This window comes from Enhydra lutris, unplaced genomic scaffold (genome assembly GCF_002288905.1).
Source record: "Enhydra lutris kenyoni isolate GAN:26980312 unplaced genomic scaffold, ASM228890v2 scaffoldscaffold15, whole genome shotgun sequence".
NCBI classification, from domain to species: Eukaryota; Metazoa; Chordata; class Mammalia; order Carnivora; family Mustelidae; genus Enhydra; species Enhydra lutris.
This window is the reverse complement of record NW_019154099.1, coordinates 43,282,146-43,295,788: the sequence shown is the minus strand read 5'-3', so window position 1 is coordinate 43,295,788 and position 13,643 is coordinate 43,282,146.

Genomic DNA, 13,643 nt, shown 5'->3' with positions numbered 1-13,643 from the left:
CTTTTGTAGGCTAGTTAGGTAGGGAGTCTTGGCACTGTACCATTCCCATAGATGGCTCTGTTTTTATGGTGAGAGGTGGGGGAGGAGGGGAATGGCACCTGCCAGTTCCTTTTGTCCAAGAGTGGTTACTCCATAAATGCTGTGTCTCTGAGACATGCTCCAAGATGAGCAACTAACCTCTACACTGTGTGCCCCAGGCATCCTTCATATCACTGTTCCAGTACCATAAGTCCACTAGCTGTTTTGCCCTGCCTTTTCTCCAAGAGCAAACACAATGCCCCCTGAGCTCTCCCAGAGCCAAGCTTCTGATATTTAAAACTCCAGGCTTTAAGCCATCCTGGTTGCAAAAACTCATGAAATTTGGGCCCTCCTATTTTCTAAGCCAATTTCTATGGGAATTCTTCTTTTCTCTGTGGGCTCACCTATGTGTTAGTCTGTCTTTTAAACTTTTCAGCAACTGTCCCTCCCTCACCACAAAAGTGGCCATGGTCCATTTTACTCCCAAACCATGTCTCTGCACTTTCTACCTTCTTCTATGTGGCCTCTTCTTTACTTTTAATTGTGGAGTTTTTCTGCCAGACTTCATGTTGATTTCTGGGATATTTAGGGTGATTTTATAGTTATCTAGTCTTTTTTGTGGGATAAGGTGAGCTTAGGTTCCTCCTACTCCATCACCATTTTCTTGCCTATCCCAAAAGGTATTGAACTTTTCTTTCCCTTCCCTACTCTTTACCCCTGCTCTTTTTCTCAGTAATTTATTTGACTCCCAACTGACCATACCATGTTATGTGGAATTATCAAGAATTACTATAATATAAATATTAAAAAGTAGGAGAAATCAGTCATATTACAAAATTTTAAGATACAAATATCAGAATTAGATTTTAACAGGTAAACTGTGGTGATTTTAAATCAGTTATGAGACTTGATGTTTGGAGAGAGTATTTCTTTTTCCAGTGTGACCTCAGGAATGAATCATTGAATGATAAAATGTTATGGATAATATGTTACCATAAGCAAGTACCTTATTTTCTCTCACCATATCCTTTCTTCACACATATAAATAAATAAGAGAAACACCTTTCTTAAGCATATTTGAAGTTTTGTTGTCATATTTGAGATTGGAGGAATTAACTATTGTCCCAATCCTCATCTCTAAATTAGAAATCCTCTCTATATTGAGAATGAAGTCCTTTTTTAAATGAAACTCATTTTACTCAATGTTATGCTTTAATTCTTTTTTTTAAATTGTTGCTCTTTGACCTTACTTCAAATATGCTGTAATCAAAACTTAAATGATTATTACTTCTCATTAAGTGATTTTTTTACTTTCTAAAGCAAGACATAAATATCTAAATCATATAACTGTCTTTACCACATAATTTTCCAGTCTGAAATAAAAACTGAATTCTTACAGATCTGGGTGAAAAATTTCAATAAAATGGTTGAGATGGAGTGCACCATTAAGCAAATGCATCTACTTTATTCTTCACAATATTTTAACTATTCAGATAAAATGTTGCAAATGATTGAAGATATATGGCACACTTCACCAGCAAATCATCTTTACCCAGATAAAATGTTACTCCATCATGGCAGTTTCTTCTGCAGATCTCACATTTATCATGATAATTCTTGTCTTCACAAAGCTCTGGAAAACCCAGTCAGTATGTGATATGGCTTCCAACTGAAACCCAATATAATCTTTTCACTTATCAGAAAGAGGAAATTCAAAACAAATGTAGAAAAAGAATATGGAATCTAGTCTCTTTTCTTTATATTTGTTGACCTATCCAACCTCTCTTGTGATGGTACAGTCAAATAAAAATCAAATATTAATGAGGCATCATTCCTGCTTTATTGGAGTGTAATTTCTTTTTGTTTCCTCCCTCACCTCCTTGGCACTGACAAATTTCAATATATGAAAAGCAACACTAATTGCTTGTTCAACTGCTCTATCAACAGCTATGAAAATTAGTAGTCAAAGGAATTAGACATATCTACAACATTTTAACATTAGGTCTTTTTCCTTTCAGGCCAACCTATGGAAACTGTGGCTATAACCTTGCTAAGTCAGTGTTCAATAAATACTCAGCATCTGTAAAGTGCCAGGCACTGTACTACACATTGAGGACTTAGGTCAATAACAGAGACTCAGTTTCTTCTTTCCTGATGCTTATATAGTTTGAAAGAGAGAGGAATGGAAAGAGAGCCACCAAACAGGGTGAATAAAGATTTTAATAAGCATTAAAAAGTAAATAAACAGAGTGGTAAGCAATGATTCACCTGAGATGAGGAGTGAAATTCTGTCTTGAAAATGGTTGTTAAGGAAGATTCTCTAAGCAATCTTTGCACTGAAATGTGAAGAATGATCAGGAAGCAGCTATGTAAATAGGGAAGAATATGTTTTTTTTTTTTTTTTTAAAGATTTATTTTTATGGGAGGGGATGTCAGAGGGAGAAGGAGAGAGAGAATCTCAGGCAGACTCCTCACTAAGCACAGAGCCTGATGCAGGCTGGATCTCATTGACCTGAGATCATGACCTGAGCTAAAACTAAAAGTCAGAGGCTTGACTGACTGAACCACCCAGGCAACCCAGAATTTATGCTCTTAAAATAAAATTAGACATAATAGTGGCAATAGTAACAACAACAACAACAGCATTTCAAGGACTTTTTGTATTTAATGCATTATTATCCTACATTATAATTGCAGAATGAGGTTTGGAAAGCTGAATTAACTTCAGAAAGCCATAAAGTAGGTAAAAGGCACTTTTGGAAAAATGAGCACAGATCCTTTTCTTTTTAAAAATTGAACTCTTAATTGGTGGTTCTTAACCATGTACAGAAAGTAAATACAGCCAGAAAACTTTAAAGAATTAAACAATATCCTTGCTCCATCCCAGGCAACTAAATCACAACCTCTCAAAGTGGATCCTGGTCAATATTCTAAAATTTGCCTAAGAAATCTTTTTAGAAGATTTTATTTATTTATTTGAGAAAGAGAGGGAGTAAGAGAGAGCATGAGAGGGGAGAAGGCAGAGGGAGTAGCAGACTCCCTGCAGAGCTGTGAGCCCAATGTGGGACTCGATCCAGGGACTCCAGGATTACAACTTGAGCCGAAGGCAGTTGCTTAACCAACTGAGCCACCCAGGTACCCCTGCTTAAGTAATTTTAATGCACAGTTAAAATTGAAAATCACTGCTTTACTCATTATCTTCTTCTGGCATTACATTTAACAGTAATATGAAATATATATTGATCTTAAGTCACATGCATACAGCACTAAGAACTTTAAAATTGACATAGAACTTAAAACCTTATTCATTCACCAATGTTTATTAAGCATGATCTATTTTCCAGTTATGGTGGAGTCTGGAAATAAGTATATAAATAAGACATGGTTTTTGTCCTGGTTATTTCTCCATTTTAATGGTAACTCTTGCTCATAAGAATGAATCAATGGTTCAATTTCAAATATTATAACTAATAATAATTTTGGTTATATAGATAAAAATTACATTCTCTTCCATCAATCACTTTTAGAAATGCAACCTGCAGGTCTATTATTCATGTATATGCACTTGCTTAAGATTAAGGAAGATGAGGTATGTTTTTAACTACTTTGATGATACTGACTTCCTCATCAAAAATCTGATATAATGTTGTCCTATTTTGTCCTATTACAAGAATATCAACTAAAACTGAGTTGTCCTAAAAAATGACTTTCAAGTTTACTGGAAGTCCCTCTAATCCCTCTAATGACTTAAATCTATTAATCTCTATATTGGCTTAATATTTTTATTAAGATAAAATATTTCAATATCTTACTATTTAATATTTTATTAACCACAAAGCACAAAACCTATGGGGGATATATTTCCCTTAATCTTCCTACTTCAATCCTCACAGATGCTATTTTCCTAGGTGCATATATCTAGTTTCAAATATTATTGATTTGTCAACATTCCCCTTTTGGGTTTCAAGACATAATTTACTTTCTGTGTTTGGTGCTTCCAATTTAGCACCCTTGTGTCATATATGGCAGCAAGGATCAGAAGGAAATATTCTCCTAACAACATTAGCTTCCAAAGTGTACAAAAAATTAATTAGGTTTTGATTCAATAAATAACGGCAAATGAAAAATCTCTTGAGCAATTATGAACCTCATACCATAAGCAGTGGCCTATTTATTGACCTTACATTCTCTGGGAAGAAATAAGAACTCATGACACAGACTTTCTCTTTTTTTCCCTTTTATTTTCCTTTCTTTCTTTTCTTTTCTTTTTTTTTTTTTAATTCATGACAGAGATTTTTAATTCTTGGGCTAGATTAGGCATTGGGTATGAAATGGCCCAACATTTCTCTGACCAAAATAATATCTTCAAACTATATTTTGCATACCCTGGTATATAACAAATTATGGTTATAAAAATGTAACTTTATTATTTAAAAAAAGTGGAAGTGAGACTTCATAGGTCATGAGACCACAAAGGAGGGTTTAAATATTTGATGCTTATTAATAAATCATAATATAATATTAGATCAACTAATATCTTTACATTTGAGTTTTCTTTCAGTGTATAGGGAATTCTAAATCTTCAGTGCTTCTATGTGATAATTTAAAATAAAATATATTGTCTGTTACTGAAATCATTCAATCATATTTTTATTTAGATCGTTATCATTACACATGACAGAAAATAATCTCAAACTATTACAGAAAAGGAAAAAAAGAATCAAAAGAGGATTTAAAAAACACAACAGGAAAGAGCTGGCATTCACTTGGAATTGAAGAACATAGGAAGCAGCCCTTTCTCAATCTGGTCATCTCTGATTATGGTCTGTTTTTTGTTTGGTTGTTTGATCTTCCCTATAATGGTTTCATTTCCATTCCCTTTCTATTTGCATTTCAACCTAGCATACTTGTGTTTTATCTCTGGCCACCAGAGTGCAATTTCCTTCTAGCTCTCTCTGCCTAAAACTGGTGGAGGAACTTCTTTTTCTGTTGTTCTGTTTTGTTGGAACTTCTTGACCTAACATGTGTCAAGGAACCAAAATTTAGATGACTAGAATGGACCTCATATTTATAGGTAAATCATGCATTCAGTTTTGCCTGGAATAATTGATGTATATGCCTATTTCATCATGGGATCATAAACAGCATCTCTGTTATTCTCAAAACTATCAGTTTTGAACAATAAAATATAAGGTCACCCATCGTATTTACCAAGTGCTCGGGAAGAGAAAGCTCTTGGAAAAGGTGTGTTGGGCTGATAACTTCATGTATTCAATTGGGTATCTTGATACAATAAGCAATTGTTAAGCACCTATTGTATTCAGTGGTTTAAAAATTCCTTTTGACTTCTCAATTGAGATGAATCACCTATATCTTGCTTTGCAGGTTCTTTTAATTAACATTCTTAATTTTGCCCCACTTTGCATATCGCATAGCACTTCACAGAGTACTGGAAAGTCAAATGTCTGGGGAGTAGCAAAGCTTCTACTTTGATTAATGAGAAGTACAAGATACCACAGAACTTTCTTCTTCTAATGTTGTTGTCATTCCTTAACATAAATTAGGACAGGAAATGAAATAATCTGACATAAATCCTGTTGCAGGTTATTGGGCTAAGGCTTAAATAAAAAATAAAGGATAAAATTCCCATAAAAAAGTATTTGCTAAAGTGACTATGGAATGAGAAAAGCAAGAGATTTACAGCAAACACCATATTAAACACATTTCAGTGACAGACTTGCTCAGGAGTTCTTGAAGTTTGACGGGCTGAAGCTCTTTGCTCTGCAAATCACTTACCCTCTTTTCTTCACCATTTATAATTGCCATTCTTTTTGCATCCCTAAGTGTCTCTGAGTGGCATGAATGTGCAGCCATGCATGGGAAGACTTTTTAGAAGGGTCAGTAATTGTGGTTTATTTAACAATTCTGATGGCTGAAAGGGAAGCCGTGGAAGCCAAGCAGGGAAACAGCTAGCACCCAGATCAGGTGTCTTGCAGGAATGAACCTACATTGCAGTTTGGCTCAAGTTTAACGTCAAAAGTGTTTAAAAAGTAACCAGATAAGGAAGAGTAATTATGGATTAAAATTTCCAGTATCATCCTGCTGTCATGAACATGTCAGCAAATAAAATATATAAACTATCTGCCCAAGCAGCAGTTAGAAAACGTTCATCCACATGTAGGTCCCAAGAGAATTTTTCTAGCCAGACATAAGGATACTTTTCAAGTTAACAAACTAAAATCCCATGGGAGAGTTACAGAATTGTGTGAGGAAGGGTGATCAGTAGAGTTCCTGGTTGCTTGTGTCATGTCTATGCTTTGTGAACCACTGCCTTAGACAAAAATATCCTTAGAACTTCCTGTAACAAATAAAATATGTAATTTGTAATTGACTCTAAAATGGCCACAAATCCATCCCATTTTTTTTTCATCTTCCTTTGCGTTGCAATTTTGAAGCTCCTCCATTTGCAAGGTGGAGTTGATTGTCAAGACTTTTGATTCTGATTTGGCTGATGGAACATTAGGATACGTAACATAAACAGAGATGTGACATAGCTTGTGCATTGAGGCGAACCCTCCTCCGCTGAGCTTGGAAGCTGAGGTCACCATCTGTGCATTAGCTAATGTGCTCCATGATGAGAAGTGAGATGGAAAAGAGTGAAGATCCCAAGACAGTAGTTTCCAACCACTAGACACACAAGCGAGGCCACCCTAGATGAGATTAGAAAGTCCAGAAATATCAGAATAATAAGTTGAATAATAATTGTTGTCTTAAGCCAATAGAACTGGAGATATTTGTTAAATAGCAAAAGTTAACTTACACATCAGTATGAGCCACATGCAATTTTCATTATGGTATAGATTCAGCCTTTTTAACTCAACATTTATTTTTTTGCATTTGAAATTTAATATCAGAAGCTCTTTCAAGTATCTTCAGATGATACCATATTTATTTGTGTGTTGGTGGATTAACTCAAAGTTACAACTAATCAAGTATTAGTTATGTATAGTTTTGGATGCTTTTAAATAAAAGGTCTCTGAACCAGCAGGATCATTCATAGCACAGGCTAATTGTCTGAATCCCAGAGCACATAATTAATTAATTAGATTAGAAGTGGGACTTATGAAATGGTTCCCTGGAAGAGCTTATTCCTTTTTTTATATTATGAGGAAATAAGTGATCTTTAAGTAGCATCAGAGTATTGCATTGCTGCTATGATTCTGTTGAATTAAGTTTTGCATATTACTGTATTTTCTCCTTTTCTTCTTGGAAATTTAAATGCAAGTAAGATTCTCAAGAGACTGGTATTGTGGATAAACCTGATGGGGTCCGTGGTCAAAGGAGCGAGACTGATACAAAGTGAAGGTCAAACAAAGCTTTATTTCAGGCCAGCACTGAGAATAAAACCGACCGGCCAGGCCATCTCTTACGGAGAGAGCGACCACCCCAGCTTCACAGACTAGTTTTTATAGAGCAAAGGCCATGTGGTTGAGCCTGGCCAATGAGATTGTCTCCACCTGGCCTGACTAGTCCTTGCATTTTGGGCTCTGTTATCTCCACCTGACCTGACCCATCCTTGTATTTGGGCTCTGTTATCAGAGACTGGTCAACCATATTTTACTGGTTTCCTTTTACTTTTAAGTAAGTTCCCCTGGGGGTGGGGGGCAGGGTCAGTTTAAGTTTTACTGCATAAACAACAAAATAGCTGTTTAATCGAGATGGAGTCGTTCTGGCTAAGTAGGACCCTACATTCCCCCCTTTTCTTTGGAGATTAGTCAAATCCTTGACTTTTCAGCCAGTTCTATGTCCTCTTTTGTACAAATGACATTAGAGTATTTATAATGCAGGGGCCAAAAAGTAACATTTAACAATAGGAGCAATAATGAACTCAATGAACTCATTGTTTTTGAGTCTTAGCTTTAGTCCACAATCAGCTGGGTCCATTGGCAGTGGCATCCATCTCTGGGGGGGCGTCCTCGTCCTCAGCTTGTTTGACATGACCCACATGAATCCAAGCACTGATGCCTTCTACTTTTATTGCTGTGGGGGTGGTCAGGATGATAATAAATGGTCCCTTCCAGCGAGGTTCCAAGTTTCCCACTTGGTGGTGGCGTACCCAACCAAGTGTCTGGGTTGGTAAGGATGTGGTTCCACCTCCATCTCTGTTGCAGTGTGGGCAGTTCTGACCCCTGTGTGGGCTCTTTTTAAGACAGACTGTAATGCCTGCAGTGACTGAAGTACAGACTGATCAGTCATTTCTGCTAGGGCAACCTCTTGTAGCCGAGGGCAGAGCGGGATATGGGGGGTCTCCCGAACATTATTTCAAATGGGGTGACCTTATTTAAGTAGGGTGTACATTGTGCCCTGAGGAAGGCAAAAGGAATTAGCTTTGTCAAGGTCTCTTTAAGAGTCCAGTTCATTCTCTCTACTTGCCCGGAGCTCTGGGGCTGGTAGGCACAATGTAGTTTCCAATTAGTGCCCATGGCCTTTGCCAATGCCTGTGAGACTGAACTCATAAATGCAGGCCCATTGTCTGACATGATCGCAAGAGGCAACCCAAACCTAGGAATTATTTCTTCTAGTAGCGTTTTGGCTACCACTCCTGCCATCTCATGTTTGGCGGAATAGCCTCTACCTAGCCTGCTGTCCGTATAGATGTTGGCGGTCTTACCCTTGGCCATCTGCAGTGCCTTGGTAAATGCAATCAGCCCTGATTTTTGCACCAAGGTTCTGTGTGGCAGGGCCACCATCCAGAGTTTCTGCTCAGGAGAAACCACCGCAGCCCCCATATACCTCTTTCCATCGACCATGTCGTTACTCCCATCTGTGAACTGAGTCATCTCTGCATCCAGGAGTGAGTGTCTCTGAGATCTGGCCCTATTTTTGTGACCTGGGTTAGGACCTCCCCTCAGTCATGTGGGTGGTCAGCCAGCTCCTCTGGCAGCAACGTGGCTGGATATAGCACTGCTGGGGGCCAGAAAGTCACTTTCATTTCATTGAGGAGGAGGGCCTGATACCCTGTCACTTGGGCGTTTGTCATCCACTGATCTGGTGGAGTCAGGAGAAGGCCCTCAATAGCGTGAGTGGTAGTCAAGATGAGATTTTGACTCAAAGTCAATTTACTTGCATCCTTGACCAGGACGGCCATGGCAGAAATTATGTGGAGGCAAGGGGGGAAGCCAGCCATTACTGGATCTAGTTTCTTGTTAAGATCCTTTGGCCACCCCTGCCTTTTCATCCACATACAAGTGGAAGGGCTTGGTAACATCTGGGATGGCCAATGCTGGGGCACTCAACAAGGCTGTTTGTAATTCCCAAAATGTTCCTTTTGCCTCAGCTGTCCACTCTACCATAGTGAATCCTCCCTTAGTCATTTCATAGAGAGGTTGGGCAATCTCTGCAAACTGCAGTATCCACAGTCTGCAGTAGCCTACCGTCCCAAGAAACTCCCTCACTTGTCAGGGTGTAGTGGGCGGGGGTATCGGGTGATCACCTGTTTCCTGGACTCAGACAGTGAATGCACTCCCTTGTGGAGATCAAAGCCTAAATAAGTAGTGTGGCTCTGACAAAGCTGTGCTTTCTTTGCTGGCACCCAATACGTTTTTTCCTGCAGAGTCTGTAAAAGAGCTCTCAACCCCTGCAAGCATGACTCATAGTCCTCAGCGGCTATTAGTAAGTCATCAACATACTGTAACAGAGTGACTCCCAGGTTGGAGGTTCTGTACTCATGCAAATCCTCATGTAGGGCCTCATTGAAGATAGTGGATGAATTCTTGAATCCTTGGGGAACTTTTGTCCAGGTGAGCTGGCCCTGGAACCCTTCCTGTGGGTTGGACCACTTAAAGGCAAAAAGGGGCTGAGACTCCCTTGCTAAAGGTATGCAGAAAAATGCATCCTTGAGATCTAAGATAGTATAGACAGTTATTTTGGTGCCCAGGAGGGAGAGTAGGGTATAGGGGTTAGGCACCATCGGGTGGATATCTTCAACCTGTTTATTAACTTCCTGCAAGTCCTGAACGGGTTGGTACTCCCCAGTCTTGGCCTTTTAACAGCAGATCAACCAATCCAAGAAAACTCTGTCCTTCTTGAACAGAGAGAACTTCAGTCTTACAGTTAGCAGAATTGTGTACTCTTAGAAACATCTCAATCTCCAGTGAAGACTAAATATTAAGCACAAAACATGTTTACCAACAGATTTCAAAAGCACAAACCTAGTTCCAGTAATCAATGCTTTAGCATTTTATCCCATTTGGTTAAGACCTAGATGTCCAACAAATTTAATTCCATTTGTCATCCAAACAAAACTTTAATGTTTCTGGTTACCAAAGACTTTGAAAGCTACTTTAACAATTACCCATTAAAACTTTGAGACAGACAATTAACCATCAGTTTTAGTCATCTCTTTGCTAACAGATGTTAACAAATAACTCAAGTTTATTTGACCCTCAGTAAACTTTGAAGTTTCACATTTACTGCTGTTAACTCAAAAGACATGTTCATCCTAATTAAACCAACAAACTTAACTTAGTTCAAATACTGATTTACGTTCCACCTGGGCCCACTCCACTTCAAATGTTTACCTGAGACACGGGTGGGAAGATCCGGAGTTGGTGGGGGGTGTTAGGTCCAGGGGTGCTCTTCTTTTTTCCCGACTGTGAAGAGAGAAGGAGCTGTGGTGCAGGAAGCACCAAGGATGGTCTAGAGGCCAATTATGTATGCCGCACCCAAGTTGGTGCAGAAACAAAACAGGGAGACAGAAGAACAAAGTGCCTCCAGAAGGCAGAGAAAGGGTTCCCAGCATTAGAGCCCATCAGCCCAGAGGAGCAGATGCCATGCTTTCCCACTAGCAAGAGGAGAGGGACTAGGCAGTCCATGTCGGGCCAGAGAAGACTGGGGCTTCCCTGAAACAAAGGGAGTTTTGGCAGCTGCTTGGGAATATTCCTTAAAGTCTCTGTCTTGAGTTAGACTAACCACAGTTGGCTCCAGTTATAGGCATTAACACAAGAAATGAGTGAGGAAGAAGCCCCACATCTTTTAGGAGGAACAGAGAGATAAAAGTCAGAGTCCCTTTACTCTCTGCTTGCCCCATTCCTTCAAACACAACAAACAACACAACAGACAACAAAAAGGCAAGACAAAGACAACTGCAGACCCAGCGGCCCTTACCCAGAACCTGCCGCTGGTGGGGATTTTTTAGGTCCCCTGACTGCCTAGGGGGACCCAACCCCCTGGTGATCTACCAGTGGAGGAATGGTGTGTCCCTGCATTCACTCCAACCCTGGGGAGCAATACTGTGTCCAGTTTCTCCCCAGTGGGTTATACCCCTGGAGCTCCACAACCAGACAGACAGGATCTCACAGAATGGTATCTCAAGGTCTTACCTCTGGAGGCTTTTCCATGATGCTGATTCAGTTCTCATCGTTTGATCCCACACGAGCCCCCAAATGATGGGGTCCGTGATCAAAGGAACGAGACTTATACAAAGTGAAGGTCAAGCAAAGCTTTATTTCACGCCAGCACCAAGAATCAAACCAGCCAGGGCCGTCTCTTACAGAGAGAGTGACCACCCCCAGCTTCACAGACTAGCTTTTATAGAGCAAAGGCCACGTGGTTGAGCCTGGCCAATGAGATTGTCTCCACCTGGCCTGACTCATCCTTGCATTCTGGGCTCTGTTATCTCCAACTGACCTGACCCATCCTTGTATTTGGGCTCTGTTATCAGGGACTGGTCGACCTTATTTTACTGGTTTCCCAGACTTGCTTTTAAGTAAGTTCCCCGGGGGGAGGGGGCAGGGTCAGTTTAAATTTTACTGCATAAACAACAAAATAGCTGTTAAACCGAGATGGAGTCATTCTGGCTAAGTAGGCCCCTACAAAACCAATAAGTTACAGTCCTTTACCAAATGTTTTCTTGAAATACACATTTCCAATTAAAATATGTGAATGACCCATAATAAAATTTTAGGGAACAAATGGAGGGAAAATTGAATTGTACTACCCATGACCTCAAGAGCTCAATAATAATAAAAATACTATTTTCAAAGGAAAGTTGGATTTTAAACCATATACACTTTGGATCTGAGTGGCAATACATCAAACCACTGTAAACTTTAAGACTTATAGACTCAGAAGACTTGACTATAACCTAATGTGAAGAAATTCATATAATATTTTCTAAAAATCTCACTCAGAAAAGGGGCAGCTCTTCCACAGAAAAGGAAAATGGAGCCACAGAGGGAAATATCAAGAGTTTCCTTGCAGACATTCAAAGTGTGGTGCATGTGCCTTGGCCTGAGAACAAAGACTTTTATTCCTCAGTGGGAGGTGTGTTAATGTGGAGAGGGATGTGTGTCAGAAAACTGCACAGCACATGATTCTTAACACTGCAGGTTTCATATCAAACCGAAATAGGTCTGAGAATAATCTGACTTTCCACATGACACATATACAGTGCGAGAGAGTACTCTCCACAGGGTTGGAGCATCCAGCCTCTGGGGTAGCAGTTTGCCACTTAAATTAATAAATGGCTGCTATGATTATTACTGACCTTTACATATATATCTCCTGCTATTTATACAACTTGACTGGCTTATATCTCATTGTAAACATGTCTGCTGGTATTCTGACTTTATACATGCTGCCTATGAGCTTGATGGCTCTCAGTGATTGCCTGATTGATGAATAAATGCTGAATTTGTAGTCGTAATTGTTTCTGACCACTTAGAAACCTATTCTTGAGCCGTGCTGATTCACCACAATAATTCCATGCTGTGGAGACACAGCTGGGCTCTACATCCTGCTCTAATACCCCACAGTCTGCTTCTGCATTTTCCCATCAGATTGCTACAGAAGTGATTTAAGATCCTTCTGAACCTGGAATTTTAAGAGTTTTACTGTTTATTACAGATGGTCTCTGAAGACCCACCTGGAGAGTCTTTCTGTTTCAGAAATTGGGTATAATGGGTAACTGAATTTTTAAATGCTTCACAGATTGTTCTAATAGGATTTGATACTAATAAGTATTGAATAAAGTAAATAAAACCTATCAAAAGTTTTATCATTAATGTCTTACTTAAAATTTGCAAGCTGATCTGTATAGACAGGTGAATCCTCTGAAACTCTTAAAAGGATGACTTCTGGAAGTCAAATATTGGCTTCAGGGGAGAGGGAAGTGGCTTATGTTGCTGCTTTTGGTTTCCTGTAAGAGTTGCTTTCACAACATGTTTACCAAGATTCTGTATCCAATGCTGCAAGTGGTCATGTCTCTTGGGAGATATTCTCAGTATAAGAAAGGTTAAATTTATCAGGATGTTGCATCTTTGTTCCCCTGAGAAGCAGCAGTAGCAAAGCTAGAAGTCTACTTAAAATAAGAAATAGCTTTAGGGAAACCTTGAGGGAGAGGTGATCTTTGGGGGCAAAACAATTTTGTTGTTACAGCTTGATTTTCCCCTTTGTTCTAATTTAAAATGCAAGCTTCTAAAAATGCAGCTGGAAATGTACCTAAACCTTTAGTATAGCTTTATTTTATTTTCTTTAAGAATCAGAGCTCTGTCCCTTCTTTTAATTCAAACTTGAAAGAACATAAGCTTGATAAATTATTTTAACTACTAAATTATAGAATTATT